The sequence below is a fragment of the Anomaloglossus baeobatrachus genome, chromosome 6, assembly GCF_048569485.1.
Source record: "Anomaloglossus baeobatrachus isolate aAnoBae1 chromosome 6, aAnoBae1.hap1, whole genome shotgun sequence".
NCBI classification, from domain to species: domain Eukaryota; kingdom Metazoa; phylum Chordata; class Amphibia; order Anura; family Aromobatidae; genus Anomaloglossus; species Anomaloglossus baeobatrachus.
The window spans coordinates 533,034,633-533,056,461 of record NC_134358.1 but is presented as its reverse complement, the minus strand read 5'-3'; the positions used below and the strand labels follow the sequence as shown (position 1 = coordinate 533,056,461).

At 36.3% G+C, this 21,829-nt stretch overlaps 1 long non-coding RNA gene across 3 annotated transcripts in view; it reads right to left on the bottom strand.

Annotated features, from left to right (window-relative positions):
* Positions 1 to 21,819, bottom strand: part of LOC142244561 (uncharacterized) — a 290,422-nt gene extending 268,603 nt beyond the window's left edge. For all 3 annotated transcript variants that reach the window (XR_012724591.1, XR_012724589.1, XR_012724590.1), the window contains exons 1-2: positions 21,748 to 21,819; positions 14,522 to 14,542 (exon numbers count right to left, since the gene is read on the bottom strand). This is a non-coding gene — a long non-coding RNA (uncharacterized LOC142244561). The remainder of the gene's footprint in view (positions 1 to 14,521; positions 14,543 to 21,747) is intronic.
* Between the last annotated feature and the right edge of the window lie 10 nt (positions 21,820 to 21,829).

Here is a 21,829-nt window from a genome sequence, read left to right as displayed (position 1 = left end):
ATAGTTCATCTGTTTCTGCACAGAATCGATCAAAACCTTAGACAGACTTTTTCTTTTTAACACAATATTTGTCTAAAGAGCGTGTGCTACGGTTTATTTTACTGACTTGTTTAAGTGATTCGCTTTTGTAAGAATCAGTTGGCATTATGCTGGTTGTAAAATGCCATATTGGTATATATGACATAACAGGAAGACAGTATTGTATGATATATTTATAAATACTATAAATGAAGATTTGTGTTTCATGCACTCAAATGTTTGGTAAAACTTCCCTCATTACATACAATTACCCAGAAGCTAATTTATAGCACAGGTCAAAAAAAAATCCCTGTAAAGCATAGAGGATTTTATTATGCCTCTACATTCATGCAATAATGGTACTACTTCTTTTTTTTTTTTTTTTTTTTTTTTTTTCATCCTTCAATTAAAGACTAGGTGGGAAGAAATTCTGGTCAATCTGACCAATATATGAAGCAGTGTCAAATTTGCTTAGGGAAGAAATATACAGGAATCACTGTCGTTTCCCCCCACTGTTATTCTGTTAACGTCGTTTTCTTTTATTTTGTCCATGTTTATTTACAAATGTTTAATGTTTGTTCTGGGAAAAAAAGGCAACCTACCCCCCCCCCCCCCCCCATGTGGCTAATCATTTCATTATCTCCAGTCTGCAGAAGAAGCACAAACCTATTGCTTTTGTCTTGCTTATAGTCATTAAATCATTACTTTTGCAAACAACTTGTCTGTTTTTATTTTGTACTTATGACCATGTTTTATACTCTGTAGTGTTTTGGTTTATGATATATACAGTGTTGTTTCAATAAAGAGTGTAAAAAAAAAAATGTCAAGTGATATGGGATAAAGACATCAAGCCGAACACTTTAGCTTTCTCAACACATCTTGGACGGTGAAAGCTGCAATTCAATAAGCACAAGGACGTTGTCTTATTTTATTATTTTTTTTTTTCTGGATATTTGGACTGTCACTTTCATGCTGCAGTATTCTGATTAGTATTTTACTCATCTTTGTAAAAATAAAAAAGTAATAATAAAAAAAAAAAAAAAAAAAAAAAAACAGGAGTAAAATAAATAACAATAATAGAACTGAAACTCATGCTAATGTGAAACTATGATCCAAAATCCTGTATATTGGAGACCGATGCCTGGCGCTGGCGATTGCACCACGTAACTGGCTATGGACACTGGACAGGAGCACAAGCTACATCTGGATATGAATGAGAACCAGACTTTATATACCCTCATGTGTGGTCTAAATGTGCGGATTACAGACAATAGCCTGATGTACAGTACTTGTTCTACATACCACTTGTGAGAAAAATAAAAGCAGGTTGTAAAGTTTGATGCACAGTCAGTTTACTGTTCTTGTGCAATGTTCCAGATAAACTGGACTGTACATTAGATGAGATTGTGAACACTGACCTAGTATTGCAACCTCCCCAATTTGGATATCAAGATATACTGAGTGCTGGTACTGCACAACACCCATAGATATAATAGAAAAACAAATATTTGTAATAATCAGTGAAGGATGCGAATATTATAAAATATAAATATTAGAAAAATGTAATTAACATTAGCTAATATAAGATCTTTAGTTAATCAGAGGTTACCTAGGGATCATTTGTGACCTTGTGGACTATTTAGGATGACAGTTTGGAGCTAAGTGGATGGACTATTTCTGGATGATTGACTTTTTTGATCACTATTACCTGAACTAAGTGCGAGGAACACACCTGACAGGTGTACTGATGTCATAGACAGAATCTAGTTCTGACCTATTCTACCATTGTATCAATATTATATTTGCTATATACTGCACTCCCAGGTCCCAAAGAGCAGCATATAAAACTGTTGGCTTAAATTATAGACTTGTTTTCTAGTAGAATATAAATGAGGCTCCCGTTGATGCTTTGTGACTTAATCTTTCTGCACCCATAAAATGTATTGCACTATATCCACTGCCTATTCCTGGGGTTCAGATATCGCGTCCCGTCGACCCGACAATCCCTAGAAATGTTTACAACAAGAAGTGCTTCCTGTTTCCGCTCGTAGCACCGAGCACTTGCTGCTGGTATACCTTATGTACTACAGGCGGATTTCCTCTCCATTACTGAGAGCTGCTGCGTGCTCTGCCTCTCCCCGCTCACAATACTACAATTCGAGCAGTCTGCTAATAGCTTTCTATTGGCACCGGCAATTATTGCGATGCACAACCCATCACTGTGCTCGGAGGGGTTGCCTCTTGTTAAATATTATTTGTTAGCTCTTTTATCACGAGCACAGGGTGGCACAGCACCATAATGAGCTGCTATTGTACACAGCATTCTCGAAGCATAATTCTTATACAAATCCAGTATTTACAGAGTAATAAAATTTCAACTCAATGTACGGATGTGAAAAGACACAATACACAGACTCGCCCTTCAGCTCTTATCCCTATCTCCTTGAATCCAGTAAAGGTAACTGTCATTGTTCCAACACACACAATAGACTCACAGAGCAGCTGAAGGCGTTGAGGGTGGCATAATAGCCGGTGTCTATCGCGACATGGGGTTGACCGCACCAGCATGATCATAGATCTAAGATGTGGGTCGGGGGTTGTGTCACGTAAATATTGCTCATTCTGCATTTTGTAACAATCATCCTCGTTAATTGTTACTACACAGACGTCTGGGAACGATGTTTTGCATTCTGAAGTATTTAATAACATGAAAAGGGTCTACGTGTAATTTATTTCAAAGGGAAAAGCAGCAGCAGAGATACTGTGGAGCTGGAGACATTTCGCCGCACAAAGCAGTGAATGTGTTTTGTGTGCAGGTTGTGTGGCTGCAGCAGCCATCTTGCGCCTGCGCACTGTGGCCAATTGTGCTGCTCTGACTTCCTATTCTGTTCTGTGTCCCGCCAAGAAAAAGCTGTTCGTACATGGATTACACATCGCGCATAAATGCGGTGCAGAAAACACCAACCAGAAACAAGTCTCTCACACTCAGAACCAACAAAATCAGCAAGCCACAGACGAGCATAGAGGCAGAGATGAGCCTGCCCCGGGCACAGGCAGTGATACTCCAGGACTGGACAGTCGCATAGTCTACACCTGGAATTCTAGCGCTAGATGGGTCGTGGTGGAGATAGACAATAAAGACTGACACCTTTATCCATTTAATATACAGCCTGACAGCTATGGATATTGATCATGTTAATGCAATGTATAATTCTGTATATACAGGTCTATCAGCACCAGAGAAACATCAAAACCTAAAGACGTTATTGGAAGTCAATACTAAAAAAAACAAAACACTTTATAGTATTTCTATAAGAAACCCCTCCACAGCCCCTTAAATAATAAAATAAAAGCTACTATTGCATATGTTGTGCCTGAATAGCAGTAAATATAGAAAGATGCAATATAACAGCACGGTGTACTGATTTGTGCAAAAACAAAACCCACCAATTTCTCAACCTAGAAATTGCGAGGGGGAAACAGTACACAATTTTCCAAGGTCGCATATAAACTAGGCATTCCAGCAAATAGGCGATGGTACTGCTGTGCTGTGTGATGCAGAATAGCTGGGCACATCCACCTACAGTAACTTACAGAATATAAAGTTTATACCATCCTCCTGAATTTTAATACACAGCACTGGAGGGATCTCTATAAGGCCTGGCTATAGCAGAGTACACAGAGAACATACACACAGGACATATGGCCATTGTATGTGAAGTAATGTGCATTCTTTGAGACACCATCATGACTAACCATGACACTTATTATTGGAGGATATTTTTCATATACATGGAATAATACACCATGTATTATTAAACCTCTTCTGTACATAATACATAAACTAGTGAACTTGAGACACATTTCCTACCTGAGTTATCCTTTACAAAGGGTCTCAGACAGAATAGCAGTGCCTGACTATCAGGCAAAACTTTGAATTTTATCTATTAAAGTTGTGTAAGACATTTTCTATATATTAAATACAGAGGTTAAACACGGATCACTGCTGCTTACAAAGAAAAATGAAAGTGTGTTTTCCAAAAGGACACATGAAATGCGAGACATAGGTGCAACAGGCTAAAAAGCTAAAGCCTGACACCCGGGGAAGGGGTTCTGTAAAACATGAACGACTCCATCTCTTGGATGTAGGACAGAGAAGGTCTGGGCTCCATATATTTCGTTCACCAAGCTTTATATTCATGATATATCTATATTTATGTGTATATTAACATAAAAAAAATATTCCGAAAATTAGATTAAAAGTTTAATGGCTGGAATGTAGTCTAGAATCATTGTAAGGAAAATTGCTGAGATTATGTAAAAAAAAAAAATTATATATATATATATATATATATATATATATATATATATATATATATATATATATATATAATTGTAGCGACATAAAAAAAAATCAAGGTACCTTGCAGTTATAACCAAACTTCATCACACACGACCGCACTTATCATGAGTAAGAAAACAAATAACATGGAAACAATACAGATTAGTAGGTGCTCAATCTAGATACCGCCCTCCCATAACCACCATCTGCAATACAGAGCCTTACGGATGAGCCACATACACGGACTTTAGAGTAAAGATTATTTGGTGCTCATCACTCTTTCAACTCTGTGAACGTCAATGATCTCAGTATATACTTTCTACGATCCAGCCAGAATAGTCCGTATCCTCCCTTCCCCCCCAGGTCCTCCCCTTGTGTCTCCTGACAGATCTGGCAGTAGTCTCCTATCACGTCCACCTCTTTAATCCTGCTCTTGACACCTTATGTAATTACATGACGGATAGATGGCACCTTTCCGTCAGTTTGTCCGTATCACATCCCTGTCTGTATCGCAGGGAGCCATCCCATCCCCCTTCTTATACACCGCCCGTCCCTGCCTGGCTGAAGGGAAGCACAGACCCGGCCGTGCTCCCAGGCGCTGATGGTGGCTCACACTGGCCTCATGGAGTGATCGAGTTTCGTTTTCACAAGTGCTGTTTTTGGCACAGATGAGACAGCGCCACCAGCTCACTGCAACCATTTGTACCGATTTTTTCTTCATTTCGTTTCAGGCACGGAAAGCTGCCCCACCCCCCAGTTTCCGTGCCAGTTGCCAGCAGCGGCTTCCAAAGCCCAGTGCTGCTCAGCTGATTCGGTGCGAATAGCAACATAGCTAAAATAACTCAGGCAACTCTTTTTAGCTTATTTGGTACAAATTGGCCAGTAAAGTGACATGTTGTGCACCCCCTCCCCCTTCATTTTGGGATATTTTAACATACATTTTTTTATTATTATTACTATTATTATTACATCGCGGCTAGGACTCCTGATGAGAGTGGGTTCAACAGTACATTGCATAATTGAAAACTCGCCACCTGCAAACGCAAGCATGTATTGCCGGCTCACTATTAACAGCATCGATCTAGTATTACAGTATTGCAATAATCTAGTGATCTAAACTGCTGCGCTAATTGGTATTTTGGATCAAGCATATTGTAATGAAATGTGACACTGGTAAGACATATACAATAACTACACAGCCTTCACAAGACGCTATTAATATCAACTATTGCTAAGCGCTGCTATGCGTTATATTAGATCCTATTTTCACTGCAGTAGTAGAGTCAGGGCAACTGGAAAGACGAGCGCATGCGCAGAGTAGACACCTTCAAAAGCATCGGACCACCTCTTCTCGTTACTACCTTTTTAAGGTTTTCCGTTGCACACCAATATGTGGCGTAGATTAACATATAAGACTATGGCACTTTCAACTGCTATCCACATAAGTTTATTTTGAAATATAGTGCCTGATACTATGATAAAGATGACCGGATCGCAATGGCAATCAATTAAAAGGACGTTTGCAAAGTGGGATCAATAATTCCCAGTAACAATCTCTGATTTCCATTCAGTCTATAGAGCACCGAAGAAAGGTTATAAGAAACACCATAGAGTGCCATGTCATCAATAAATCAGCAGGGCAACAAGTCTATAATTCTTTACCATAGTCTTTACTTGTACTCACCTGTTCCGCTCTAAGAAATTATCACTGGTAAATGAACAGATCATATTACTATGACATGTTCAAGTTCATTATTCCTCTGTGCTGCAGATGCCCAGCAACACCCGCTAATTGCTAATTCTACAAGAATTAAAAGTGTCACATTGTTTCATTTGTAAGCACCAAACAGGTCATTAGCTCTATCTATCTATCTATCTATCTATCTATCTATCTATCTATCTATCTATCTATCTATCTATCTATCTATCTAGCAATCTATCTATCTATCTATCTATCTATCTATCTATCTATCTATCTTCAGTATCTATCTATCTATCTATCTATCTATCTATCTATCTATCTATCTATCTATCTATCTATGTCTATCTATCTATGTATAGTATCTATCGATCTATCTAGTGATCTATCCTCTATCATTGTATTTGCCAATCTTCAGATTTAATGATCACTAGATGCTAGAAATCCTGGAAGTTGCTGTTATATAACTACTCTTAATAGGCAGTTTCATGTAAATAACAAACATCACCAGCAACCTATATCAGCAAACCCAATCACCCGCTAAATCTATTGGATCTAAAAACAATGTTTAATTGTTAAACAAAGCAGCGTGAAATGTCCAGCTTTACTTCCACAGAAGTCTATCATCTATCTGCTACATGTAACATAACATGCTCTTTTTCCTTATGGATATGTTCACATACATACGTCATGCTGTGGTCTTCCCACTCTCTCTCTGGATAAACACCTATTTAATCTTTCAGGTGAAATACCCGTTCCCCTTCAAGATTAAATTATTGTGTAGGGGGAAAGCTGAGACATGGCTGCTGATTGTGAACACCGTCTATCTCTCTGAAATATCTATCTATCTATCTATCTATCTATCTATCAGTATCTATTTATATATCTATTTGTCTCAGTATCTATCTATCCATCCATCCATTCAGCTATCTATATATCTATCTATCTAGCTATCTGTCAGTATCTATGTATCTATCTGTCTGTCAGTATCTATCTATCTATCTATCTATCTATCTATCTATCTATCTATCTATCTATCTAGTGTCTAGAAGCGCAGGATCTTGTAAGGGGCAGGCGGTGTTGAATGTGAACTTGGTGCTGTTTCTCTAGACTGGTCAGGACTCTTGAGTAGAGGACACCGAGTCTCCAACAATGTCCTGCTCTCATCCAGAGGTGTCTAGCATACTCACCCACTTTTTCGGCACCGATTAAATGCAAGAGAATATCGCAAGTTCTCGCTCTATTCCCAAAACTTTGCCATTTTACACAGAATATATTGTGCAAATGGAGAAATAAGAGGATTCACAGTAAAATCCCCTTCCTACTGATTTTTCTTAATCACGCATAGAAATACTTCATCATAGGTCAGTTGGTTGGTTCAGCTGTCTGCATGGAGCACAGCTCTTTAGACAGAACGATGTAAAGGTTGTGCCTATCTTTAGACCTAACGAAAGCTTCTCATTTTTTTTAATTTCTTCTTACAGCTCCTTTCCTGAAGACTATTTGAGTGTGATGATATTACTGTCCCTTTGCGACTCATATAATTATCCTTGGTGGTTGCTGGCATATAAAGGGATCTTTTACTAATATAGTTATCCCAGTATCCAGAAACTTGCTACAGCATGTGCCATTTGCACTGTGATAATAATATTATTTTAGGCATTAATTTCCCTTAACAGGTCCTCTTGTCAGATATTGCTATACTTGTGTCGCGACTTACTCGCTATCCTGTATATACAGTATGTTGCCGCTGTGGATTATATAGGGTTAAAGCGGAGTTCACCCCGCCCCGCCAAAGTGTAATCCAGCGAGAATGTCCTAGCCCAGGCCTCTGTGTCGCCCGTCCTGCACACCCTCCTCCCCCTACCTCTCCAGCATTGTCGGCCCTCCGGAACTCCTTACTGCCTCCCCATGCCTGTGTCAGTCCTGTGTAGAAGTAGATGGATTTCAGTAATGAGCCATTCTTTACTTTCCACCCTGTGCTCCCTCCCTCTGCTTGCCTGTCTTATTCCAAGAAAGCTTGTGTCGCACCAGCACCCGGGATTGTTTGCAGTCGGGCTACTAGTGAAATATATACATTATATCACAGAGAGGTTGATTTAATCTTTCCTCAGCTCACGTGTTTGCCAGGGCTTCTTCTGTCATTCAGCAACACATGTATGAACATCGCTAGGGAAGAGATCTATAGTCTATCGCGACTTCCGAAATAATAACAATAATAAAAACAGCAAACAATCCGAAAGGTTCACAATAATCACAATATGCTATGAAATGATCAGTATAACTATAACAGGTACAGCTTGGATGACAAACTTCAGTATATACTTAAGAAACGCAATTTACTCTCACTAGCTGGCTCTGCACATAAACTACCAGACATTAGTATACAATAACAATTACTATTTTGCACACTCTATGCAGCCAAGACAAGGCTTTTTATCAAAACAGCACAACAACCAGGCCTAAAATGACAGAGTATGGTAGCATGGTTACACATTAACAAAAGGTGGGAATAAGCTATTTATATTTAGGTTTTCAAAGAATGACTGAGACAGACTCATACCCACAACATTAAGGAGACATGGAGTAGAAGGACTGGAGCTCATTTTATCAGTTCCTACACTTAGCTATTTAGGGCACACACTTTGCCTTCTATCTACCTTTTTTCCGAATAATATAATTCAAACATTTTCCTAAACAATGTAAAATTTGTAATGCCTTTTTTTTTGTATTAAATATATAGCAACAGTATGTGCAATGCAGACAATTGCTGCATATATAGCATTATCCAAAATCAGGCCCAAACCAAGTGACCACTGCATGCACAAGAATATACTGTATATATATATATATATATATATATATATATATATATATATATATGTATGTAATATCTCTATCTATGTATCTATCTGCCTATCTATCTACCTACCTATCTACCTACCTACCTATCTATCTATCTATCTATCTATCTATCTATCTATCTATCTATCTATCTATCTATCTATCTATCTGTCTGTCTCTCTATCTATCTATCTATCTATCTATCTATCTCTCTATCTATCTATCTACCTATCTATCTATCTATCTATCTAATCTATCTGTCTGTCTGTCTGTCTATCTATCTATCTATCTATCTATCTATCTATCTATCTATCTATCTATGCATTAGTAACAGTGCATGCTACAGAGAATTTAACAAAGTGCAACAGTATAATTTTACACTAAATATCTCAAAGGCTCTCTGTGCATAACTGTGCCACATAAGGACCAGAAGGCAACATGAGACACACACATGCACAGTATATACAAATTATACATATATTGTATATACAAGAAAACGTATAATTATACATATATTTATAGGTTTACTTGTATACTGATACAAAATAAAGTCACATGTAAACAATTCAATAAAGAGGGCCTTTAATATCGATCCCAGATAGGTTTTAATATTAGTTCTTATACACATAAGAAGGCCTATAAGCTTTAAAATTGTGGGACTTTCACCCAGCCTTTGACACACTTGCTGTATTTCTCTTTAACATGCTAAAGTCAAAACATTTTGGGGGTCTTTTTTACTACAAAATCCTGAGTCTTGACCATTATTCTACATATGTGCATTATTATTTATAGCATTCTTGCAACTTTCCCATTTAAAACTTAGTTGAAATATATTCTCAGTTGCTCTCGCAGGTTTTAATTTAAATAGTCATATGTGATTTTTAGGTTCTTTTTCTGTGTCAAATTCAATTTGGGCAGCATTACAGAAAATGGGTGCTAGAGTAGAAACAATGACAAGTGATTCCCAATTGATTTTCTTTTGCCTTATTTTTTTTTATTGGTTAAAAAGCAGGATTCAATAGTTTTTTTTCACTGACACTATTATGACTGTCAACTCTATTTTATTTTTTGCTTCTCATTAAAGCTATTAAACATTAATGTCCTCATTTTCTGCAAAGATTCACACAGCTTTTTATTCAGAACAAGTCACTGAATAAAACCTGTATATGCCAGTTATATGGGTATATTTTTATTTAAATATTTTAAGGTTTTTTTTAATAATTACTAATGTGATACATTGTACAGTATAGAAGTGGAAACAACTAGAAACAAGAAAAATAAAAAAGAAGTAAAACTATATGCACTAGTTTGGGCTATGTTCAGAAACCCCTGTCTAATTTTCCTGTACAATATCTGCTAGTAAATGTCCCCTGTGATACCTAAGTATCAGAATACTGAGCATGGGACATTATTTTAGCCACATGTACATTATTATATAAATCTGCACATACTATAGCTCTTCCCACAAGCAGTATTGTAAAGCCTGATTTTGACAGTCTGACTATAGCCTGTATATACCTTAAAACTTATATTTACGTTTAAATTTACATGTAGTAATTGTGTATTAATAATTTCAAGCTATTTTCTACTATGTTGTGTCAAATTCTATCAGATAGAATCATCAGTGTTATTAGTTCAGTAAATTAGTGAAGTGCACTGCAATTTGTACATATACCTTTCTTGAAATGTATATATTTTGCTGTTTCTTAAACTCTTACCTATATATGTACTTTTAAGTAAATGTACAGAATTAATTAACACTCCCTAATACTCAACACTTGAAAGTAAAAGCTACTCCATGTCTCTAAAGGATTTGACTTACCTTCAGGCCTCAAATATTACAGTATTACACTGTGTTAATATTCTAAGATCCACAAACTACGTGTTTTCTATTCATTTGCTACAGTAAACTTTACCACAGTTTATATATATATATATATATATATATATATATATATATATATATTTATATACAAAAATGTGTAACTTGTATTTAAACTGTGGCAGATGTATTGAGGACACTTGGTATCTGGGTCTTGGAATATTAAGACAGTGCAATACATAAACACCTAAGGCCTCGAAGCTAAGTCAAATTATATATATATACATATATATACATGTGTATATATATATATATATATATATATATATATATATATATATAAATATATATGTGTCTGTGTGGTGTGTATGTGTGTGGAAGAGGCAAAGTCTCAGCTCAACTACATAGAGCATTTGTCAGGCAATATGGTTTTAGCTATAGTATGATTTTGAAAAAACGTTGACAGCTATGCAAACATAACTGTGTCACAGTATGGAGTCTAATTTTATATTATTTGCCATTGTTTTTTTAATTATCTTTCTGTATATGTAAAGAAGTAACTCGAGGATGCACACTAAAACAGAAATCTATCAGTTGGCATTAATCCAGTCAGGGTCTCTTTTTTTTTTATCTAATTCAAGCATGTTCACACTCATATTGTAGGTTACATTCCCATAGATATATTTTACTGTATTAATTTACAAAACAACGACTTGTTCTTGAATCTCATTAATCTCTATGGTACCTAGGCCATGAGCAAACTACTGTTTCCTATTCATTTACATTTTTGTTAATGAATTTACGAAGCCCACAAACTGTTTAATCAAGATCCCTTTATAGGCTCATTATTTTTTTTGTGGGGGCCTAACAAATTGAACCAAGTGTGAAACATCACCTTCCTGTAAAATTACATTACTTTATTCCTATATTTTCCTATAATTTTACATCAGTAGCACAACCACCCCTCCCCAAAAAAAAGAAACAAAAAAACAAGACACAGTAAAAAACACTTGTGTGATTATGGCCTTGTGGACATGCATGTTTTTTTATGTATGTTTTACTTTTGTGCAACTGATTGAGCAACAGATTTATAAGGTGACATCTGTTTGTATCAATTTTAATCAGATTTTTGCATCTGGTTCTACTTTATGGATACCAGTAAGCATGCATTTTAAATCCTGGAGGAAAATATATAAATAATTATTTTTTTTAGTGAATTGATATAAACTAAGGATTTTTTTCCCCTGACTCTACACCTCGCATTATAGTTAATGGGATTCTTTCTGATATGCTTTGCTCCATAATGCACATGTGAAACCGGCCCCCCCTAAAACAGTAAGGCCAAATTTACATATCCAGTAATGATATGTTACAACGGATCCAGCAGCAATCCATTGGCAAAAAAGTTCTGCAAACACAAATTTTTTTGGCCATTTTGAAAAAAAAAAAGATTATTGCAGGGTCTTTTTTTTAAATGAGAGTCTATGGAAAATGGATCCATTAACTGATTACTAATTATTCTCCATTTGAAACTGATCCAGTAAGAAAAAAACGGATCCTTTACAAAAAGAAAGAAAAACAGATAGCTAGATAGCAATTCGGAATCATTTTCCATAGACTCCCATGTTAAAAAAAGCCCGGATCCTGCAGACATTTTTTTTTCCAAAATGGACAAAAAAGATATGTTGGCAGAACTTTTTTGCATCGGATTGCTGCTGGATCAGTTCTAATGTATGATTAGTGGACATGTGAACACAGCCTAACATAAGGTGTCACTCAGATGTAACGTGTTCTATCCACAGTTTTCATGGATATGGACACATACCCGTTACAGTCTAATGAGCTGTTCACGTCTGTGTTGTTTTTGTGAGCTGTGTATCTGCAAAAAAATCCCGGAGACTGATCTGTTTTTTTATTTTGTATGGCATCAGTGTGCAGTCTGTGTGCTTTCTGTGGTTAACATTGCAATGTATAAGAGAAGCTGTGCAAATTATTATTTTTTTCATCAGTGAAAATCATTGATGAAACATTGCGGGTAAAAACGTACACACTGACCAAAAACTGATTAATATCATTCCCTGGTTTTTTTTGTTTTTTTTTATGAATGAGAAAAATCACATAGATAGGAATAGGCCTAAATCTGACAGTGAGATAAGTGTCACAATGACTAAGGCCTTGTTTTCATTTATCTGGCCATCCGGCTTTCTTTCCATTCAGTGTGTCCCACCAAAAAAGCCAGAAGGAAACTGATGTGGAAACTGATTCTATAGCTTTTAATGGGATCATCCCAATTCATCTGTCGCAGACCTTTCAAAGAGCCAAATTGGCAAAGCCAACATGCCACATTTTTACGTAGAAACTCACTAGTTTTGTAGTACAAAAAAAGCAGGTTGCAGACTGATGCAGTTTTGACATTACTTGTGGTAAGTTGTGGCTCAAGAAAACTGACCGTGATGACACGGATAAATAAAACCCTGTCCTAATGTTTTTTAAAGAACTAATACATTGCCTGACAGGGTTGATTTGCGTCAGTCTGAGCTGATCATTTTTAGTACCGTATAAAACAATTATTAGTGATTCTAAAATTGTCTAAATTGTTACATTCCCATATAACACAAAAATAGAACAAATAGAGTATTACATTTTCGCTATATATTGTTATAGAGGTTATCCCATAATTCTGGTTTTGATAGCCATAAAAATGGTGTCCAGTTTGGCACATGACACCTGCCGAACATAAGTCCTCCCTTCTAGTTCAAGTTTTTAGGCCTTTTTCACGTTACACACCTTTTTTTTGTGTTTTAAAAAAAAACACCATAACGTTCACTTTCTATTTTTTTGCTTAATTTGTTATATTTGAGATTTTCCTGGCCTTTTATCCCTGTAAGTAATAAAGGGAAGTGTATGGGAAAAACACTAGATAAAGAGTCATACCAAGAGCAGCTAGCATTTTTGGGGAAAAAAAGAGAGACATAAACCCAAACTAATTTTATATACCGTAGTCAATTTTAGATTAATGGCTTTAAACCCTTACCTAGTGGCTTTTTTTTCATGAACAGAGTAAAAAGGAAGCTTTAGGCCTTGTGCGCAAGCGGCGTTTTTTGCCGCGTTTTTGTGCGTTTTTTTGGGTGCAGCTTTGGTTCCAAAACTGAATGCATTTCCTTCCCCAGCAAAGTCTATGAGATTTCAGTTTTGCTGTCTGCACATTGCAGCTTTTTTTTTGGCTGCGTCTTTGTGGTGACCACAAAGATGCAGCATGTCAATTCTTTCTGCGTTTTTGCAGGCGTTTTTGAGCCCTTCCAGTCAAAAGATTTGACTTAAAAAACGCATTGGGCAAAAACGCTGTAAAAAACCCGCAGTAAAACGTGGCAAAAAATGCATGCCAAGGGAGCGTTATTTTGGGACCAAAAATCGTGCATCTTTGTGGTCACCACAAAGATGCAATGTACGCACATAGCCTTAGAATGTGTGTGCACGTTGCAGATTTGGTGCAGAAATTTTCTGCATGAAATCTGCACCGTCTGGCAGAAAAAAATGCAGGCATTTTGGTGCGTCTTTGTACAATGCCTTTTTTTTAATGAAGCCAATGGGTGGAAGGGCTAAAAACACAGGAAAAAACCACCCCCAAAATTGACATGCTGCAGATTATTTTCTGCACCAAATCTGCACACAGCACTTTGCTGGCATGAAGACATGCAGACTTTTGCCACCATCTGCACCAAATCTGCATAACAAAAACACTGTGTTCAACAAAATACAACAAAACACACTTGCACTTTTCTCATGTAATTCCTACCTTGTCGTCACCGATCAGGAGCTGCAAAGAAAAGAAAGGAGAATATTGTCAAATAATTGAAATTAGAGTTAGATTATGCATGTTTTTACATGGATTTACCAATAATTTACACACTTATGTGTAATATCTCGGAAATATGGATGTATTATTACTCAAGGGGTGTAATATTAGTCATGGCTGTTGATGTTTAACAAGCAGGGCAGTCATGAATACTTTCCATGTTTACCCAGGCCCAGGAATATGGTATCTTCAGGTCAATATCATGGTATATGGCTGATTAAGCCTAGCTGGCTGGCTTTTCCAAATACTTGGAATAACTTGAATTTTTTTCCAGCTACTACAACCCTCTGACGTTAGGCTTCTTCTTTCAGCCCCGGAAATACGACCATGTTCGTAGAGTTTAACAGGGTTTTTTTCATGCTTTTTGCTGTCATTCATCTCTTGTAGAATACTTTGTCACCTGTGGTGAATATATTATTGCAAATATTCATAAAATGGCACAAAGGATGAGGTGAGAAGGGGGATTTATTTCTTAGGACTTTTTTTCAGTTAATATTACATTGGATACAATTAGTTTCTATCAGGAACATTACCTCAAAAAAAGTCTCAAGAAGTTGGAAAATGCTTGGTAGGTGAGGTGTGATTTCTTTTCGATGGCTTTTTTTGTTCCAATTACGTCACATACTATTGGTTTTTGACAGGAATATTACTTCAAAAGTCATAAGATGTGACAAAAAAAGATGATGTGAGGAGGGGTTACGTCTTTCATATGACTTTTTAAGGAAAAATGACATCAAAGATGATGAATTTCTTGTCAGGAATATTACCTTTAAAAGTCATAAAATGTCACAAAATGGATAATGTTAGGTGTGAGTCATTTCTTTCAAGGTAATGTTACATTACAGACAATTTCGAATAGGAATATTAACAAAAAAAAAGTTGATAAAATGACTGACGTGAGGTAAGCATAGCTGCTTTCTTAAACCATTCTAAGGTAATGCTATCAAACAGACTGATAGAAATATTACCTCAAAAAGTCATAAAACGGCAGAAAATGAAGGTGTAATTTCTTTCTTATGGCTTGTTTTTGGTAATATTACATCACAGATTATGAATTTCTGACAGGAATATCAGCTCAAAAGTCATAGGACGTCTAAACATGGATGATGTGCCCTCTCGATTCTTTCATATGACTTTTTTTTTGTTAATATGACATTGCAGACAGGAATATTACCTCAAAAGTCTTAAGACATCCCAAAATGTCTAGAGTGTGATAACAGATGACGTGTGATTTATTCCTTATGAATTTTTGAGGTAATATCGAAGCCAGTGATTTTTCACAAGTATATTAACTCAAAAAGTCATAAGAAGTCACACAATGGAGGGCGTATAAGGTGTGATTTCTTTCTTATAAATTCTCACATAATTTGTGCCATGAATATCACCTCAAAAAGTTGCAAGACGTCGCAAAATTGATGGAACGTGACACACGTGATATATTTCTTATAACTTATGTTGCAGACAATGAATTTCTGCCATTCATTTTTCGTCAAAAAGTCATAAAGCCTCACAAAATGGATGACGTGAGGTAAGCGTGACAAACGTGATGAATGGATAAAAAGTGTGCATTCTTTCTTGATACTTTTTGAGGTAACATTAAATATCACTTCAAAAAGTAAAAAAAAAAAGCCATAATATGTCTAACCTCAGGTTTTAGGTGACTTATGAGGTGCGTGACTTTGTTCTAATTAATATTTGAGGTAATGGTGCTGATAATATCTCTGACAAGAATATTAATTCAATAAGTCAAAAGATTGGACGATGTGTAAAATGTGTTTTGCTTCCTTCGACTTTTGTTGGTAATATGTCATAGACAATGTGTCTGACAAGAATATCACCTAAAAAAGTTCAAAAGATGCCATAAAATGTCTAATGTGAGGTTATAGGTGACATATAAGATGGGCGATATTGTTCTAATGAATTTTTGAGGTAATGGTGCTGATAATTTCTGACAAGATGAGTACCTCAAAAAGTCAAAAGATTAGATGACGTGTGAAGTGTTTTGCTTCCTTCGACTTTTCTTGGTAATATATCACAGACAATGTTTCTGACAGGAATATAACATAAAAAAGTCAAAATAATCCATAAAATGTCTAACATGAGGTTATAGGTGACGTATGAGGTGTGCCATTTCGTTCTAATTACTTTTTTGAGGTAATGGTGCTGATAATTTCTGACAGGAATATTCCCTCAAAAAATGAAAAAATTGAACGATGAATATTACCTCAAAAAGACATAAGATGCCATAAAATGTCTAACATGAAGCTATAGGTGACATACGAGGTGTGCCATTTTGATCTAATGAATTTTTGAGGTAATAGTGCAGATCATTTCTGACAGGAATATTATCTAAAAAAGTCAAAAGATTGCAAGATGTGTGTTTTTTCTCTACGATGTTTGGCGGTAATATTACGCCACAGACAATGATTCTGACAGGAATATTACCTCAAAAAGTCAAAATATGGCATAAAATATCTTACATGAGGCTATAGGTGACATAAGAGATGTGCCATTTCGTTCTAATGAATTTTGAGGTAATAGTGCTGATAATTACTGGCAGGAATATTATCTCAAAAAGTCAAAAGATTATAGACGATGTGTGTTTTTTCTCTACAATGTTTGGCAGTAATATTATGCCACAGACAATGTGTCTGACAGGAATATTACCTCAAAAAGGCATAATATGCCATAAAATGTTTAATATTAGGCTATAAGTGACATACGAGGTATGCCATTTTGTTCCAATTAATATTTGAGGTAATGGTGCAGATAATTTCTGACAAGAATATTACATCAAAAAGTCAAAAGACTGGACAACTTGTGAAATGTGTATTGCTTCCTTCGACTTTTCGAGGTAATACGTCACAGACAATGTGTCTGACAGGAATATAACCTCAAAAAGACATAAGATGCCATAAAGTGTCTAATGTGAGGCTATAGGTGATGTATGAGGTGTGCCATTTTGTTCTAATTAATTTTTGAGGTAATAGTGCTGTTAATTTCTGAGACGAATATTACCTCAAAACGTGAAAATATTGGACGACGTGTGAAGTGTGTTTTGCTTCACACAACTTTTGGCGGTAAAATTACGTCACAGACAATGTTTCTGACAGGAATATTACCTCAAAAAGACATAAAACACCATAAAATGTCTACTGTGAGGTTATAGGTGACGTATGTGGTGTGCAATTTTGTTCTAATTGAATTTTTGAGGTAATGGTGCTGATAATTTCTGACAGGAATATTACATCAAAAAGTCAAAATATTTGAAGATGTATTAAATGTGTTTTTTTTCTCTATGACTTTTGGTGGTAATATTACACCACAGACAATATTTCTGACAGGAATATTACCTATAAAGTCAAAAGATTGGACGATGTATGAAGTGTTTTTTCTCTATGACTTTTGATGGTAATATTACGCCACAGACAATATTTCTGAGAGGAATATTACCTAAAAAGTCAAAAGATTGGACGATGTATGAAGTGTTTTTTCCTCTATGACTTTTGGCGGTAATATTACGCCTCAGACAATGTTTCTGACAGGAATATTACCTCAAAAAGTCAAAAGATTGGAAGATGTGTGAAGAGTGTTTTGTTTCCTATGACTTTTGGCGGTGATATTACATCCCAGACAATTTTTCTGAGATTACCTTAAAAAGTCTTATGTCGTCACCAATGAAATGATTACACCCTATGATTTTTTTTTTAGCTAATATTATGCTGCACAGTTTGTGGGGCGTCATTTACTTCTTGTGACTTTTTAGGTTATTATGGCATCAAAGACAATGAATATTTCCTCAAAAAGTCATAAGATTTCACAAAATGAATGACTTGTGAGATACGATTTCTTTCATATGAAATTTTACGGTAATATTAGGTAAAAAGACAATGATTTGTGATATTAATTTTACCTAAAAAAGTCATGGAAAAAAAAAATCACAATTCGGGAAAAGGTGAAGTCAGCATGACTTCTATCTTGTGACATTTAGAGGTCACACAGCGGATGAAGCGCGAGGCGATAGGTCTTCCTTATGACATTACAATGTAATAATATGACCTTACAAATTCTGACAAGACTATTATTTCGAAAAGTGGATGACGTGTGAGATTTTTTTTTTTTTCGGGAAACATTACACCATAGATAATTTCTGATAAAAAAATATTACCTCCAAAGTATGGATTAGGTGTGAGGTGTGTTTTATTTCTTAGCACTTTTTCAGTTAACATTACGTCACAATTTATACCTGGCAGGAATATTATCCTGAACATTAATAAGTCAACCCAAACTGGATGACATGAGGAAATTACAATCTTTCGACATATTACGTCACAGTAAGGCCTTGTGCTCACGCTGCATTTTTGTGCGTTTTTTTGGGTGCAGTTTTGGTCCCAAAACTGCATGCATTTCCGGTCCCAAAACTGCATGCATTTCCTTCCCCACCAAAGTCTATGAGATTTCATTTTTGCTGTCCGCACGTTGCAGATTTATTTTGGCTGCGTCTTTGTGGTGACCAAAAAGATGCAGCATGTCAATTCTTTCTGCGTTTTTGTCAGCGTTTTTGAGCACTTCCAGTCAATAAATTTGACATAAAAAAACACACTGGGCAAAAACGCTGTAAAAAAAATGCAGTAAAACGCGGCAAAAAATGCATGCAGAGGGTGCGGTTTTTTGCATCTTTCTGGTCACCACAGCTGCGTGCGCACATAGCCTAATGGTATGTCCGCACGTTGCAGTTTTCCGTGCAACCTGTGGTCACAAAAATGCATCTTGTGGCAAAAAAAGGCATGCGTTTTTTTGACAATGTGTTTTTTATGCGATTTTTGTAACATGAATGGGTGAAAAACGCAGGGAAAAACGCAAAAAGAATTGACATGCTGCAGTTTTGTTGTCACCACAAAACTGCAGCCCTCCCCAAAAAAAGCAACGTGGGCACAGCTAAACTGAATTCTCATAGACTTTGCTGGGGAATGAAAAGCGTGCAGTTTGGTCACCAGAAAGCTGCACAAAAAAAACATCAAAAATTGCAGTTTGCGCATGGGGGCCTTAATTTGTGGGGTGTGATTTATCTCATGACTTTTAATCCGTATTTTCGGTGTGAGTGCTGTCCATGGAAAAAACCTGGCCAATATTTTCCAATAGGGCCTTTCAGATAACTTTGTTTTTATCACTGACTAAATTTCCGTGTAAAAAAAAAATGCAACAAGGACTAGTCTCATGCATTTTGTCTGAAATGCGCCTATTCAAGTCTAGGAGTGCGCAGAAAAAAAACCCCCATACAGCTCGACTGTACAGCATCCGATTTTGGCCATTATTAGCAACCATATATATATATCTATATGGATATATCTATCCATCTATCTATCTATATATTATATATACTAGCTGTAGTACCCGGGTGTTGCCCGGGATAGTAACTGTCTCTCTGTTTCTCTCCTAGTCTCTGTCTGTCTGTGTCTGCCTCTGTTTCTGTCTTTGTCTCTATGTCTGTCTTTGTCTCTGTGTGTCTATCTCTCTCTGTCTCTTTCCCTGTCTGTGTCTGTCTCTATCCATGTCTGTCTCTGTCTTTATCTATGTCTGTCTCTATCTCTCTATCATTCTCTCTGTCTGTCTCTCTCTATTTCTGTCTGTCTCTCTCTGTCTGTGTCTGTCAGTCTCTTTCCTCGTCTGTCTCTTTCCTCGTTTGCCTCTTTCCCTGTCTGTCTCTTTCCTTGTCTCTGTCTCTTTCCCTATCTGTCTTTTTTCTTGTCTCTGTCACTTTCCCTGTCTCTTTCCCTGTTTCTCGCTGTTTGCCTGTCTGTCTCTGTTGCTTTCCCTGTCTGCCTCTGTCTCTTTCCCCATGTGCCTTTCTGTGTGTCTATTTTTTTTCCTATCTGTCTCTGTCTCTTTCCCTGTGTGCCTCTTTCTGTCTGTGCCTGCCTGTCTCTGTCTGACTGTCTCTCCACCGACATCTTATTACCTTACACATAAGCTTATCAATCATACTAACAATTTCCTTCGTTCCTATAGCAACCAATCACAGCTCCTATTAATAACCTGTAGTTCCCAACTCCATTGACTTTAATAGAGGCAGGTTTTTTGGAGAGTAACTGTAAAGCGTGAGGTTAAATTTTTCAAAACATAGTCTATGATGTTCCCTGAGTCACATGAGGCGTCTGTGCAAAATTTTGTGATTGTAAATGCGACGGTGTGAATTCCTTTAGCGGACACACATACACACAAATATACACACACATACACTCAGCTTTATATATTAGATTTTATATATATATATATATATATATATATATATATATACACACACACACACACACACACAGTATCTACCTATCTATCTCTCTATCTATTATCTAGCTATCCATCCCTCTATCTATCTATTATCTATCTTCCCTCTATCCATCACTCTATCTAGCTATCATCTATCCCTCTATCTATCCATCTATCAATCCGTCTATCTATCTAGCTATCTATCCATCCCTCTATCTATAATCTATCCATCCCTCTATCTATCTATCCATCCCTCTATCTATCTATCCATCCCTCTATCTATAATCTATCCATCCCTCTATCTATCTATCTATCCATCCCTCTATCTATCTATCTATAATCTATCCATCCCTCTATCTATCTATCCATCCCTCTATCTATCTATCTATCTATCCATCCCTCTATCTATAATCTATCCATCCCTCTATCTATCTATCTATCTATCTATCTATCTATCTATCTATCCATCCCTCTATCTATCTATCTATCCATCCCTCTATCTATCTATCTCTCTCTCTCTCTCTATCTATCTATCCCTCTATTATCTATCTATCCATCCATCTATTATCTATCTATCCATCCCTCTATCTATCTATGTATTTTCCTGGATGGATTTTTTTTATACACTTGTGTGAAACTAGCCTTGAAGGTTAAAGACAATACATTTCTGACAGGAATATTACCTCAAAAAGTCATAACACGTCACAAAATGGACGATGTGAGGGGAGTGTTACCTTTCTTTGTGACTTTTTGAGGTAAATTTCCCTTCAGAAGCTCATTGTTTTCGGCCCAGGGGAAATATTTTTGCTAGAACATATATTGCCATTTTATATGTGTGCCTTTGTGAAGTGTACACGGTTTTATATGAGCTTCTCTCCAGGCAGAGCTCGCGCACTCACTTTCGGTAAATTCTGCAGCGTCACACAGCTGTCTTCCCGCCGTCAGGAAAAACGCGGCTTTTTTTTTTTTTTTTTTTTTTAA